Raw genomic sequence first — 14,790 nt, 5'->3', positions numbered from 1 at the left:
TAATCCATTCATCTCAATGTCTCTTTATTATTAGAACTAGAATGAGACCTGCGCGATGCGCGGGACGGTAAATTAATGATAGTATATAATAAATATTAACAATTGTTATATTTTGTAGAAATAAATTAAATATGTGTAAATTGAAGCTAAATTTAAAAGGTGTTTTTATTTGGTGGTTTGATTTTTGCATTTGTTTTAGTTGATGAACTTAGTCATCTTATGTGGCGTTCGTCCTCCTTTTTTTTGTTGGTTGTTAGAGTTGGTGCTTTCTTCTTTTTGTCAAAGATTCTTGCGAAGACATATTCTTTATAAATTGTTGAGTTTGATACACTTTCTATTGTGTTATTTGGTTCCATCTTTGTATGTATGTTCTTCTTTCGAAAATGTGTCTTGAATTTGTATGGTTTTCTTTCTCCTTAATCTCTTAATGGGGTGGTGCTTCAATGTCATTATTTTTCTGAAATGTCATTAGATTTGAAGCAGTTGTGCCCAATAAGTTTTTTGCGTCGCCATCAAATAGTACAAAAGTTGTTGTAACACTTTGATCTAAAACCTTTAATTGAATTCTGAACCTAAAATAAGTATTGAGCTAGCAACTAATAATTTGATAGATGAGATTATGAAAAGTATATAGAGTTACCTTATTATTGGATATTGTGGTGTTTGATTACATGTGCCACAAATGTAGTTGTTTCTTTTTTTATATATGTTTTCTTCTGACACTTTTTACATTTAACATAGTTCCATCCTAATTTGTCATCAATTTCATTTATAGTTGCTAAAATTGTGAAGATCTTTTCCTATTCTAATATTCAATTTATGTTATCATTAGGTATATGGTATTTGAGTAAGTATGAATGTATGATGCATGTTGTGATTTTTTTTTGTCATACCTGATCATCAGATTCTCATTGCAGTTCGGAAATAAATTTTTTGTGCTAAATTTGATGTTATGTGAAGGAATAGTGATAAGAGACTTATATATGTAGTTTAAATAGTATGGAATTTAAATACTTATAACGTAAAATTTATTACGATTAATAATATTATTATGACATTTGTAATATAGATGTTTATTACTTTTAGTGAGTTATTTATAAAAATTAATAAATTAATTGTTGCGGTTATAAATTTATTGTATTGTTTATAACGGTAAGATATAATAAATATAAGAATATAAATTCAATGTATTTGGAGGTTACAAATTTATTAGATTCTATTTTTTATAAAAATTAATAAATTAATTGTTGCGGTTATAAATTTATTGTATTGTTTATAACGGTAAGATATAATAAATATAAGAATATAAATTCAATATATTTGGAGGTTACAAATTTATTGGATTCTATTTTTTAGTTTTTTATTTGTATCTAATATGAAAATGTATGTCTAATATTATATTTTTTGGTTTTGTTTTGATACTCTTTTAATAAATTTGTTTTTTTTTTAGGTTTCAAATATTCTTTTCAAAATTTATATTGGTAAAATAAAATAGAATTTGTTTTTAATAATAAGTAAAAACTACAATAATAGTTCTTTGTACCTAGTGTTACTTCTAAAAATTAAAATGATTTTTTTTTACCAAAGATATAAAGACTCGAACACGCGACTAATATGGGAGACTATGCCATTTGAGGTATAACTCATTGGCAAAAATTAAAATGATTATAATAAACATAATTATAATAATAAACATATTTATTGTATTGTTTATAATGGTAAGATATAATAAATATAGGAATATGAATTCAATGTATTTGGAGGTTACAAAGTTATTGGATTCTATTTTTTAGTTTTTTATTTGTATATTTTATTTTTTTTGCTGATTTGAAAATAATAGTTGATATGGCAAGAATTGAGTGGTTGATTCTAAAGTTGTGCCAAGTAAGCAATATTGCTGACATGGCTTTAGTAGGAGAAAAGAAATGTTTCAAAAGTAATATGGTGCATGCTTATGTATCTACTTTTATATATTAAGAATAGATGTATAACTATTAGAATGTATAACTAGATTAGAATGCTTTTCTACTAGTGCTATATTATTATTATTATTATTATTATTATTATTATTATTATTATTATTAGCTATTGTGTATTTGTGTTTGTCGATTTCAATGTTATGACTTTGTGAAATAGTATGGTAGTATTTTTTTGAATTGATTGAAAAAATCGAACAAACCGAACCAAACCAAATCGAATTTAATTGGTTTAGTTTGGTTCGAATGACTTTGAGAAAAAAAACCGAACCAAACCGAACCGCACTTTAATTAAACGATTGGATTGGATGACTTTTCTCTCAAAAATCGAACCGAATCGCACTGCAAACACCCCTACTTGCAAGGTCACATATCGATGCCCAAACACGTTTGTGGTGTCGCAGGTTCACAGAATAAAAAAAAAGCTTGAATCTGACGTCCACTAGAGTTAAAAAAAAAAATTTTTGAACAGATTTTTTCATTGGCACCTTCAATAGAAGCAGGGGTCTTTTTCTTCTTGACATAGAAGCCTCTCTTCTTTCTTTTTTGGTTTGAATAGAAGTTGAGGGAGATGAAGTTGAGAAAGTGGGATGGAAATAGTTGATTATTTTTACTTTTGGTTTTGCTAAAAACGGATTGAATTGGGATTGTGACGCTATTCTTTGAATTGATTTCTGAGTTAAGTCTTAAAGTAGTCTTTAAAATTGTACTAGAACTTTAAAGTGATCCATAAAATTAATAATTACTCAGATTCGTTTTTGAAATTGCATTCTGAGACTTATAGTAGTCTCTAAGACAATTTTCGTTCATCCTTATCATTGAAGAGCTGAGTTGAACTGAAACGACATCGTTTTGCATTTATAAAAAAAATTCTAATTCCCAATACATTGTCGTTTTATATTTATAAAAAAAAACTAATCCCCAATTGTCTTTACTAATCCTCTTCTTCACATTGTTCTTCTTCTTTAACTTCCTAATAGCAATAACAACATCATCTAAACCAACAAAAATCACATAGTTAAGAAAATCGACAATCACAAAAGATCACAAAAAAAAAATCCAGCAACAATAAAAAAATATCAATTAACCTAAATAGCAAGTATCAATCAACCTAAATAGCAACAATAAAAAAATTAGCAATAATTATTGAATAAAAAACAAAAAATAACCATTGCAGCTACATTAAAACAGAATCAGTAGCAGCAACAATCACCCAAAATATTAAACAATAATGATTAAATAACTAAAAGAAAAAACTCACCTTAGTCGCAGAGAAGAGAAGAAGGATGCAGAGGGAGATAGAGAGGAGACAAGAGAAGAGCGCAGACGGCAACGAATAGAAAGGGAGGGGTTGTTAGCAAGGACAATAGAGAGCGCTTGGAACTGGCCGTGAGAGACATTCTCCAGGAACGGAAAGCTGCCGATGTTGTGGAACTGTTGGTGGGCCTTGGAGTCGCCGGCAAGTGCAGCACGCTTGAGAGTGATGACGGTGTTGACGGAGGAATGGGGGCCGGTTGAAGGAGTGCTTGAAAACAGTGAAAAAGTGGACGGCGTGATTGAAGAACACCTCGATCTCGTGGTGGTGAGGGAAAGTAGATTGGTGAGTGCGAAAGACTAGGCTGGGGAGGGGCGAGTAGTGCGGCATTGAGACGGAGGTTGACGAGAGACGGCGACAGAGAGGGTTGAGAAAAGCTTGCCTCTAGTTGTGAGTGAGAGAGTAGTGTTAAGTGCTGAGTGTGAGAGAGTAGTGTTAAGTGCTGAGTGTGAGAGAGTAGAGTTGGGAGCACTCGAAGGAGTTTTTTTAAGTACAAAACGATGTGGTTTCACTCCAATTCAGTTTTTCGGTGGCAAATTATAAACAGAAATTATCTTAGGGACTACTATAAATTCTAAAGTGTAACTTCGAAGACGAATTTTAGTAATTATTAATTTTTGGGATCACTTTAAACCTCAAATATAACTTTAGAGACTACTTTAAGATTTAACTCATTAATTTTTTTCAAGCTTTGGGTTTGGGTAGAAATTTCCACAAATTGTTCTAATATATATGTTTTTTTTTTTTTTTTTGACTACGTCTAACATCAGTTTCTTTGATCTTTGACCTGCGACACCACCCAGCATGTTTGGCATCAATGCGTAATAACACAAGTGTGTTCTGCCTTAGAGTAGGAGGTAGAAAGTTGAAAATAATTGGTAGTAAAATTAATTTTGGAATTTAACGTATCTTTTAAATAAAATTAACAAAAAATTAATAATTAGATATTTTTGTTGAACATAATCTATCTTTTATTAATATAAAATTTATTTAATTCTTTTGTAGTTAATTTTATCAACATTTAAATTTTTTATAATAAAAAATAATTATTTACTCATATTTTGATAAGACCTCTCTTACTCGAGTGTTCATATAAATATACTTGGCTTAGTGACCGCATAGAATAGAACCAACAACCTATGATAATTAAGAAAAATACCTCATTTACAATGTGTTTCTCAATCCACTCAAACCAAAATATCCAATCGTGTTTTTTCTGATTTCTTAAAACACATTGGTTAGAAGACCAAAAATATAAAAAAGAAAAAAAAAAAAGCAAAAGCAAAAGCAAAAGCGAAGGAAAAGACTAAAAGAGCACGCCAGGTTTAATTAAGACAGATTGACAACAACAGAGAGATAAGATAAAGCTGAACTTCTCTACTTTCCAAGTCATTAGAATTGGTTTAATAGTAATATAAGTAATTTGAATAGGGGGCACGAGGTCTAAAATTTAAACTTCTTTTGGTCATTACATCTAACCAATAATATAAATAAGGCTTTCATAATTGTTCAAACATTAATCTAAGGCCAATTCACTGAAATAAATTGTTTGAAGAACATATTTATTTAAATATAATTTTTTATATTACTATAAAAATTATTATTGGCAGTAATAGTTTAGAAGAGCACGTAAACCGCTACTGACAGCTGTAATTTACATAAAAGATGGCTTTGAATAAAAACTGCTACAAGTAGCAATAGTTTCTGTGAAAGGAGGCCTAGACATAAATCTTTACAGGCAATAGCAGTTATGCGTAATGCAATATGAACGTAAACTGTTAGAGGCAGTAGCGGTTTACGTATAATATATGCGTATAGTGCTTGGTTATGTATGTCCATCCAAAGCATTGAGATAGTAGTGGAGTGCCATTTTTTATAAGTGGAGTGCCATTTATTACAAGTACATACTCTCTGTATTCTTGTAGTATGAAATTTAAAATTTTTTTATTTTTTGAATTTTAAATTTTATATTTTCTTTTTAATGAAATAAAATATTTTTTTGTCTTTAAAAAAAATATCACAATAAACATGGAACACAATCTTATCCCACACACACCCAACTCTATTTTTTATCTCGATCAACTGCCAACGTACTTGATGACCGAATAAAAAGACTAAGATTTGACCCGTGTCTTTTGATTTTCTTAATTTTTCCAGAGCAATGTACTAGAGTTAAAAAACTCTCTTCACCATCTATTTGTGATAAATAGCACTCCACAACGCTTTGAATTGGCATACATAGCCAAACACCATATGAATACATTATACGTAAACCGCTACTATTTCCAACAGTTAATGTTCACGCTGCCGGGACGTCGCTTGAGTCACCAATCTTGGCGAGGTTAACAACCCCACTATGGTGAAAATAGCCAAGAATCCACCTTAGTTGGCTAAGCCAAGAATGCACCTCTTACTCTCAAAAAGTCCAGAGGAAAATAAGCACACAGCTTATTTAAATATATAACTCAATCAATTCAACTCATAAGTAAAAAGGGTACATATGCATATTTATACTAGTAGGGGACGCAAAACCTTCATCACTCGGGCGATGTGGGACGAACTCATAACACAATATAATAATATATACTAAACTAGATTACTTTAGCTAACGACACAAACATAAAGATACATGCTCCTGCATCATTCTCCCTGGGTTGAAAAGGGCTCATGCATTATCCTCCCTGGGTTGAAAAAGGCTCATCTTGTATTGGCGAAAGATTCCATTAGTGAGTGCATGTGAAAAGGCATAGCTCATAGCTCAGCTTGATTCTTTTGACCATCTACATGTCGTAATGGAGTTAAAATGATCTTCTTGCCATCTTTGATGAAAGAGTATGTATTTTTGAAACCATCATGAATAGCTCGACGATCATATTGCCAATAATGTTCTAACAGTAAGTGACACGCGTCTATCGAGATGATGTCACACCACACTTTATCCTTGTATTTGCTTCCCATAGAAAATTGGACTAAACATCGCTTTGACTTTAACTTCATTTTCCTTTTTTAACCAATGCAACTTGCAAGGACGAGGGTGTAACTCGGTTGGAAGCTTCAGTTTGTCTACCATATAATTCGAGACAATATTTTCACAACTTTCGCTATCTATGATGACCTTGCACACCTTCTCATTAACAGTGCATCTTGTGTGAAAGATGTTGTGGCATCACCAACTCTCGTCTTCTATTACCCTTGCCGTATTCAAGCTTCGACAAACTACTAAAACTTCTCCACAATCGGCTGGAACTTCTTCAATAGCATCGTCAATCTCACCTTCCTCCTTTTACTCCTGAATTGGTTCTTCATTAACTTCTTCCTCGACAAGAGTGATAACCCTTCTGTTTGGAAAATCAGCAGCAACATGCCCAAAACCTTGACATTTAAAGCATTTCTTACCTGATGATCCACATTCCTTGTTGCTTTTAAAAGATCCCATCTTTATTTCTTGTTGAACATCAAGGATGACTTCTTTGTCCTTCGGCGACCGAGTGTTATTCCTTTGTATTATTTGCTTTTCAATCTTTAATGACAGCCTAATGAAATCATCCAAGGTCCAATATGGTTGCAGCTGAATAATATCAAAAATTTCTGTGTTCAGTCCTCCAAGATAACGAGCAATTGTTTCTTCTTCAGGCTTTTGAATGTCACACTTCATAAGCAACTCTTCGAAGTCCATTGTATATTCCTCTACAGATAATGTCTTTTGCCTCAAATTATGAAATTTGATGAATGTGTCTTGCCTGTAATGTTCAGAAAGGAACTTGCGTTTGAGCTTACGACGCATTTTATCCCATGTCTTGATCTTTCTTCTTCCTTCTCTTTCTCGCTGACGCTTGAGATTCTCCCATCATACTGGTACATACTTTTTCAACTTGATTGCTACAAGCTTCACGCGCTTGTCATCTGGAGTGTCTTTCAACTCGAACACTCTTTTCACTGTGCAAATCCAGTCGATAAAATCATCAGATTGGAGTCTCCCTTCAAATTTAGGAATATCAATTTTGATTCCTAAGTCTTTAGCTTTGTGAGTTATGTTGTGTCGTGTTCTTCGTGCGGACAAATCTTCCAACGAAGAAGAATAATGGAATGGATTTGCATTATCCTCTTCACTAGAGAATTATCATCACTCTGCTTGTCATGATTATTTTGAGCAACTTCATATTTTGCAAGTTGCTCTTGCAACTCAAACTTGACGGTGTAACTCCTCCATTTCAATCTCTTGAGTAGTTCTACGCTTGGAGCCATATTTCATTGTTATGCAATGAGGTTGATGCTTGGGTGTCGATGTTATGATGATGATGATGCACAATAATGATGGATGGGATGCACCAATGATGATAATGAACGAAGATAATCACCAACAGAAAATGCACCAAAAGAAGAGAAAAGAACAATATTACCCGGAACTTCGCAACAGACAATCCATACTGACGACGACTTGTACCAACAACAAGAAAACTGCACTAAAGACCGTACCCAATCTTGGCGAGGTTAACAACCCCACTATGGTGAAAATAGCCATAAACCCACCTTGGTTGGCCAAGCCAAGGATACCGTGCCCAATCTTGGCGAGGTTAACAACCCCACTATGGTGAAAATAGCCATAAACCCACCTTGGTTAGCCAAGCCAAGGATATAACTCTTACTCTCAAAGAGCCTAGAGGAAAATAAGCACACAACTTATTTCATATTCAAATCAACTTCAACTCTATTTCATAAATAAAAGGTACATGAGTTATTTATATTAGTGGGAGAAGGAAAGGCCTTCATAACTTGGACGATATGGGACTAATACATAACACAAAGTTCACTATTCTAAATAATATGAGACTTGTATTTCCTTATTATAATGAACTAATATAACTAACATACTAACTCTGCTTGTAGCGGCTTATGCCCAGACCTCCTTCCATAGAAACCGCTGCTGCCTATAGCAGTTTCTATTCAAAGCCATTTTTCACGTAAACTGCGGCTGCTAGTAGTAGTTTATGTATTTCTATAAACTGTTACTACCAGTAGCGATTTCTATAAAGATGTAAAAAATTGTATTTGTGTCTTACCATTTTAAAAGTTGTATTTAGATAAAATTCTTCTCTAAATAATTTATTTCGGAAATTGCCCTTAATCTAACAACATTTTCTTAACAGAAAACTTGCATATTTTGACATACCTGTTACCTGATATTATTTTAAAGATAAAACATGTTTTTGTTTTCAATATTTTCGAATAATTTTAAAATTATATATAACATTTAATTGTGTTATAGTGTTTTAAATATATTGTAATTATACCCATGCCTCATGACTAATACGAAAATGTTGACATGGCAATACAATATTGATGTATGAAATGTGACAATTATAAAGTAACTAGATTTAGGGTTGTGATTTGAGCAAAAATAAAATAGATATATATTGTATATAATGTATAGATTAATTTAAAATTTAATATTATATAATTAAAAACTTATATATAAGTTTCACTTTAAGTAAAATTATAAAAATACTTCATTTAAATTTATTTATTTAATTTTATATTATTATCTTTATTTTTATTCTTTAAGGTAGCCATTTTTATTTATTTTTTAGATTAAATTTATGTATTATAATATAAATATAAAATTATTAGATGAAATACAATTTTGAATGTAATATTTTAATAGTCAAAATTAACATTTAATTTTCTATTTTTATTTTTTATGACTAACGATAATATTATATATTTTCAATCATATTACAACTAAATGATATTAAAAAATGTAAATAGTTGAAAGAAAAAAGAAGTGATATATGAATGATATAATTAATAAATACAGTTAGACTAAAAATAAAAAAATTATAAAAATTATAAAAAACATGATATATAATTGAAATTAACATTCAATTTTTTAATTTTTATTTTTCATGACTCACAATAGTACCATATATTTTTAACATATTATAACTAAATGGTATTAAAAAATATAAATGATTGAAGAAAAAAAAATGATATATGGATGATATAATTAATGAATATAATTAGATCAAAAATAAAAAAAACTAAAAAAATTATAAAAGTCTTGTAACACCCTAACTATCAAAAGTCACACTTTCGGCTGCACTACTCTGATAGCTCTGGTATTACAACGACTCTTAAAATATTTAATACTAAAATATGAGCCTGTTTAAAACTTAAACCGAATTTTCAAAACATACATCCATACTTTACAATACAAATTACAATACTTACAAATAATATATATATATACACACATCATACCAATGTACAAACTTCACATATCAAAACTCCTATCTCTCTTGGTAAAAATTGATAAAAATAAAGGCGAGGAAAAAATAATAACTAAGATAATACAAAAATACCGAATAACAGAAAAACTAATAAACTCCTTTGAAACTTCGTCGTCCATATGCTGAAAAGGAAAAACCTGTAGGGGAGTGAGAACATCGTCCTCGCTAGTTCTCACTATAGGGTTACACAATTGCTAAAATAAGATACGTAAAATAAAACTATTTTTACAGTACAGTGATCATTGTTCGTCTTATGTATATTCTCAAAGCACTTAGGTTCACATCCAAAAATCCAAAAAACCTTTTTAAAAAGAACTTGATAAATTTCTCAAAATAAAAAACCTTTTTCCTTTCTTGTAAAATCTCAATAGTTTTTCCTAGACAGTATGAATGACCAACATGTCTTAAGCATAGATTCAATTAAGTCTATTCTGTAAGAGTTTGATTTTCCATACTTTACTAGACCACAACATAAAAGCAGTTACCTACGCGGTATAAATGATCATCATATTCCAAGTATAGGTTCATTAAGTCTATGCTGAACCAGTCAGATACTTTATACAGAACTAGACCTCAAACATACCAATCATGGCCTCAGGCCCATCCAAATCCAACACGGGACCCGACCCAAACAACTCAATCATCAACAAATTCATCACAAACCAACCAATCAAACACAATCACAATTAATGTATTTCAAGCACAATCAAAAGCAATTACAACAAGTATAACAATTAACAATTAACATAAGTATTCACATAGGCAAACCAATTACAATATACACACCCAAACAATATCACATAAATGCAAATGATGAATGTCTATCCTATTGTGATATCACATTGTCGATACAAGTTTCCAACCCAACACATCCCCTCGGGATGTCTCCTTTCAATCATGAATAAAATAGGTACCCCCAGGGATATCGTTCTTGGTACACGATCCAAGGATATAGTCCTCGGCACACTCTTGTGATTCCAAAAGGATGCGAGCAGGATACTCTACCACAAACCTCACATTTCTAAGCATAAGCGGGACGAAGCCGGCCTTTATTGTAACACCCCAATTACCCTAAGCTTTACCTCTAGCCGTAAAGCAAAGGTTAATCAGAGGTTATGACAGTTCTAAGGCTTATACATATTTATATCGAAGAAAATAATATATTCTAGAAGCCCGATGAAGGATTAAACTCAAAGACAGAATTACAAAAGCATGGAACGTTCACACGAAGCTAACGCACAAGATACAAGGTATAGATACAAGTGAATAAAACATATATAAATATGAGAATACAATAACCATAGGAAACTAGTCGCAACTTGCGGAGTTTAAGCCGACCAGTATATATACAGACATACAGAGTTTTGGAGTTAAAAATAGCTTATACAACTATTCTCTCAAATAAGCCTCTAAGGCCATAAGGATAAAATACAAAGAGATGTGAGAGTAACTATAACAAAGTAAATAAAAATAAACCAAGGAGGAATCCCAACTCCGCTCTGTCACCATATCCGCAATCTCACCGAAGTAGATTACGACCTGCATCTGAAAAATAACAACAAAGTATGAAATGATAACCGGAGGTTCTCAGTATGGTAACAGTACCCAATGATGTAAGATGTAAGGCTCCGGGACGCCGTAGGCAATCCTAGAACTTCACATCACATAGGGATATTCAAGCTTAGAACAAAATAGATAAAAGAACTTAAACCATAAACCAGGGTTATCTAAACTTAGGGGAATTCTTCTAACTAATCACACCGCTATATCCCACAGCCTTCACCAACCTACCCTCCGTGCGATCCCATCGCCACCGCCTACCTAACCTCCTCAGCGCCAAACAAACACAGATAATGCAAGCAAGGAAATCACAAGTAATATTCATATATATAACAGGTAATTCAAGAAGCAAGTAGACATGTTATACAATTAGTCAAACCCAAGTAGTCAAAGCAAACAAGCACATAAGAAATGCATATGATGAATGCCTATCCTATTGGCTCGTGATATCACTTGTCGGTCCGTAAATGCCAACCCGACACATCCTCCCGAATGTAGCCTTTTCTGCCATGCCAGGGATATAGTTCCCTGCACACTCATGCAGCAGCTCTTCTGCTAGGCTAGGGATATAGTGCCATGCACACTCATGTAGTAGGGAGTCTACTAAGCCAGGGATATAGGCCCCGCACACTTCATGCAGTAGAGAAGGAAATAACCACAACAAAATCATGCAGTAGAACAATCTGCTACGTCGGGGATATAGGCCCCGCACACTCTCAACATTCAACAAGTCATGCGACAGAAACATCTGCCATGCCGGAGATATAGGCTCTGCACACTCTTAATAACAACCAGTCATACAGCAGAGAAAATCTGCTACGCCGGGGATATATGCCCCGCATACTCTCAACATCCATCCAGAATCATCATTTCTTTTCAAGTCCTCAACTCATCACAACCATCATCAATTCATGATTTCCATTCCGAACTCATAGTTCATCAATCCTCAATTCCAGTATCATTCTCCTTTCTCACTCCACCAAACCCATCCTCATTACACCAGAAACCTAAACCTCCGTATGCTAACTTTTCAAAGTAAAACTCAAATTAAACCTCCTAGGACCTTTCCTATGTTCTGATACCCGAAAATAAGCCCAATAGTCGTAAAATGGTGTCACAAAAGATTACAAACCTAATTCTCCATCTCTAGACTCAAATGGAAGTATCCTATGGATTCGAACCCAGTTAAAATAGTTTAGTTGAATACAATAAAAAGGAAAAACCATTTCTCTTGCGAAAACTGATTTTAAGTTTAAAATCTCTGCACCAAGACAGCAAGCTACCCTGTTCTTAGAAAATCCATCAAAAATCATATTTTCATTTGATGTATATGAAATTTTTTAGAATTAAACTAGACTCATAGGGATTTAAATCAGTCAAAGTCTCATAGGAAAATTATTTTTCTGGAGAGAGTTATACTGGTTACAAATTTACTTTCAAAAACTAGTTTTGCTGTCAAAATAGCTAAGAGCTCTATTTTTAAAACGAGCACAACTCCTTCTACAAAATTTATAATAGTCTAAAATTTTGACACAAACAAAAAAATAGTTCAAGTATTAATGTCCTTTTGGTCCCACTCAAAATTATGGTCAGGATTGGGAGATATAGGCTTGGAAAGTTGCTGGTTTAATTATGTAGCAGCAGAAAAATCAGTTTTAAAGTAACAAACTTCAAAAAATATTCAGGATTTTTCTACACATCACAAAGATTCCAGAGAAATTAATCCCATTCAATTGTGATGGTTAGATTGTTCCCAAAAAGCGTCCAAAGCTGCTGCCAGAAAATAGATTATGCAGAATTTTGCCAAACCTCAACTTTCAAGATATTTTAACCAAAATCAAACCAAAACCATACCAACTCCAATCCAAAATCACTTATCCCACATTCAAAATAGTCTCAAGGTACCTAAACCATATTCATATACCTTCCCTTCAATCCATAACTTAGCAACACATAATGATCATCAATTCCATAAACTAATTTCTACTTGTAAACTCAAATCTCAACAATTTACATCACAAACTATTATCCCACCATACTCTATCAACATCAATAAACCCCATCAATTATTAACAATTCTCAAAAATCATCATTTTCCAATTCCCACATCATACATCAACATCATCAATAATCATCAACAATACCAACAACTCTCAACAACCATAACAAATATCAACATTTAATATCTCAATTTATCAACTCCTTAAACACTCATCTCCAATTACCAACAACATTAATATTCATCATCAATCATCAACCATATCAACCGACCCTCATCAATAACAATAAATCTCACATTCATTATCAACCTTCATAATCATTAAAATGCCAACAATCATCCTCAAATCATATAATCATTATCATTATTATTCCAATTCCTTCCACACAACACCACTCCAACACCAACCCTTCCACATCAACAATACCAATTATCAATGCTCATTAACAACAACAATTTCTAATAATCATCATCAACCACAATAATCCAATACTACCAACCATTAACATCAATTCATATATAATCATTCATACACCAATAACATTCAATCCTATCTTAGGGTCAACTAGCCTAAGTGTCCATGAACATTACATATTACATAAAGAAAACCGAAACCATACCTTGGCCGATTCCCAAAACATTCCAAACATCAAAAAGAGGCCACCAAGCTCGATCCAAAGCCTCAACCAACTCCAACAAACATCAAAACTCAATTTAACACCACATACATATACCAAATCAAAACCTAAGATATACAAAACAACTAAACACAAGGGTTTAGTGGAACCTTACCTTATCCAACGAGAGTAAGGGTAAAATCCATCAATTACCCGCTACTAAAGATCACCTAAACAAGTAAAACTACAAAACTTGCTCAAAAACTAAACCCAAAACGCGCAGAAACTTAGGACAGTAAACTGGGAGTTGAGCTTTGAGTTCTTACCAGGTTTGCTTAGATAGAAACGTAGAGCTCGACGAGAGCTTCGCATGGTCGCAAACAGCTCGTCAATCGGAGCTCTACGTTTCTATCTAAGCAAACCTGGTAAGAACTCGAAGGGAATATAAAATGTAGAAATTAGACTCAATTACGCTAAAATTTTAAAGGTAATATAGAATTTGACAACAAATTTAACACTCATTAAGAAAATAAATTTATTTATGGCTATTTCCTAATTATAAATAATAACAAGACTTAATTATGAAAAATATTAATGTCATCATTCTTATTAATTAAATCATAATATTAGGTAGTTGATAATTGTATAGGCGAAAATTATTAAATAATTACGTAAAAATTAGCAACGAACAAGCAATAAAAATTTAGAAAAAATCTATTATATAATACCAATTTCATAATTAAAATATGTCTCATATCTTATTTTCATATATTCTATTTATTATCTATTCTATTATATAAAAATCAAGTTTCTGCCCTTAATGATGGAGTTGACGTGACATACATGCTTATGAGAGTGTTTAGCGATTTGTTTCTTTTAACTCATTAAATACGATTTATTATGATAAATCAACTATATCAACTAATTGATTTGATTAGATATTTAAATATCACATAATTTATTATAGTTTATATCAAATTAATTTGGTAGTACTTTTTAATTTATTTCTTTTAATGTTTTGTTAGTATTTTTAATT

The sequence above is a fragment of the Arachis hypogaea genome, chromosome 12 (assembly GCF_003086295.3).
Source record: "Arachis hypogaea cultivar Tifrunner chromosome 12, arahy.Tifrunner.gnm2.J5K5, whole genome shotgun sequence".
Taxonomy (NCBI): Eukaryota; Viridiplantae; Streptophyta; class Magnoliopsida; order Fabales; family Fabaceae; genus Arachis; species Arachis hypogaea.
Note: the sequence above shows the minus strand (reverse complement) of the source record.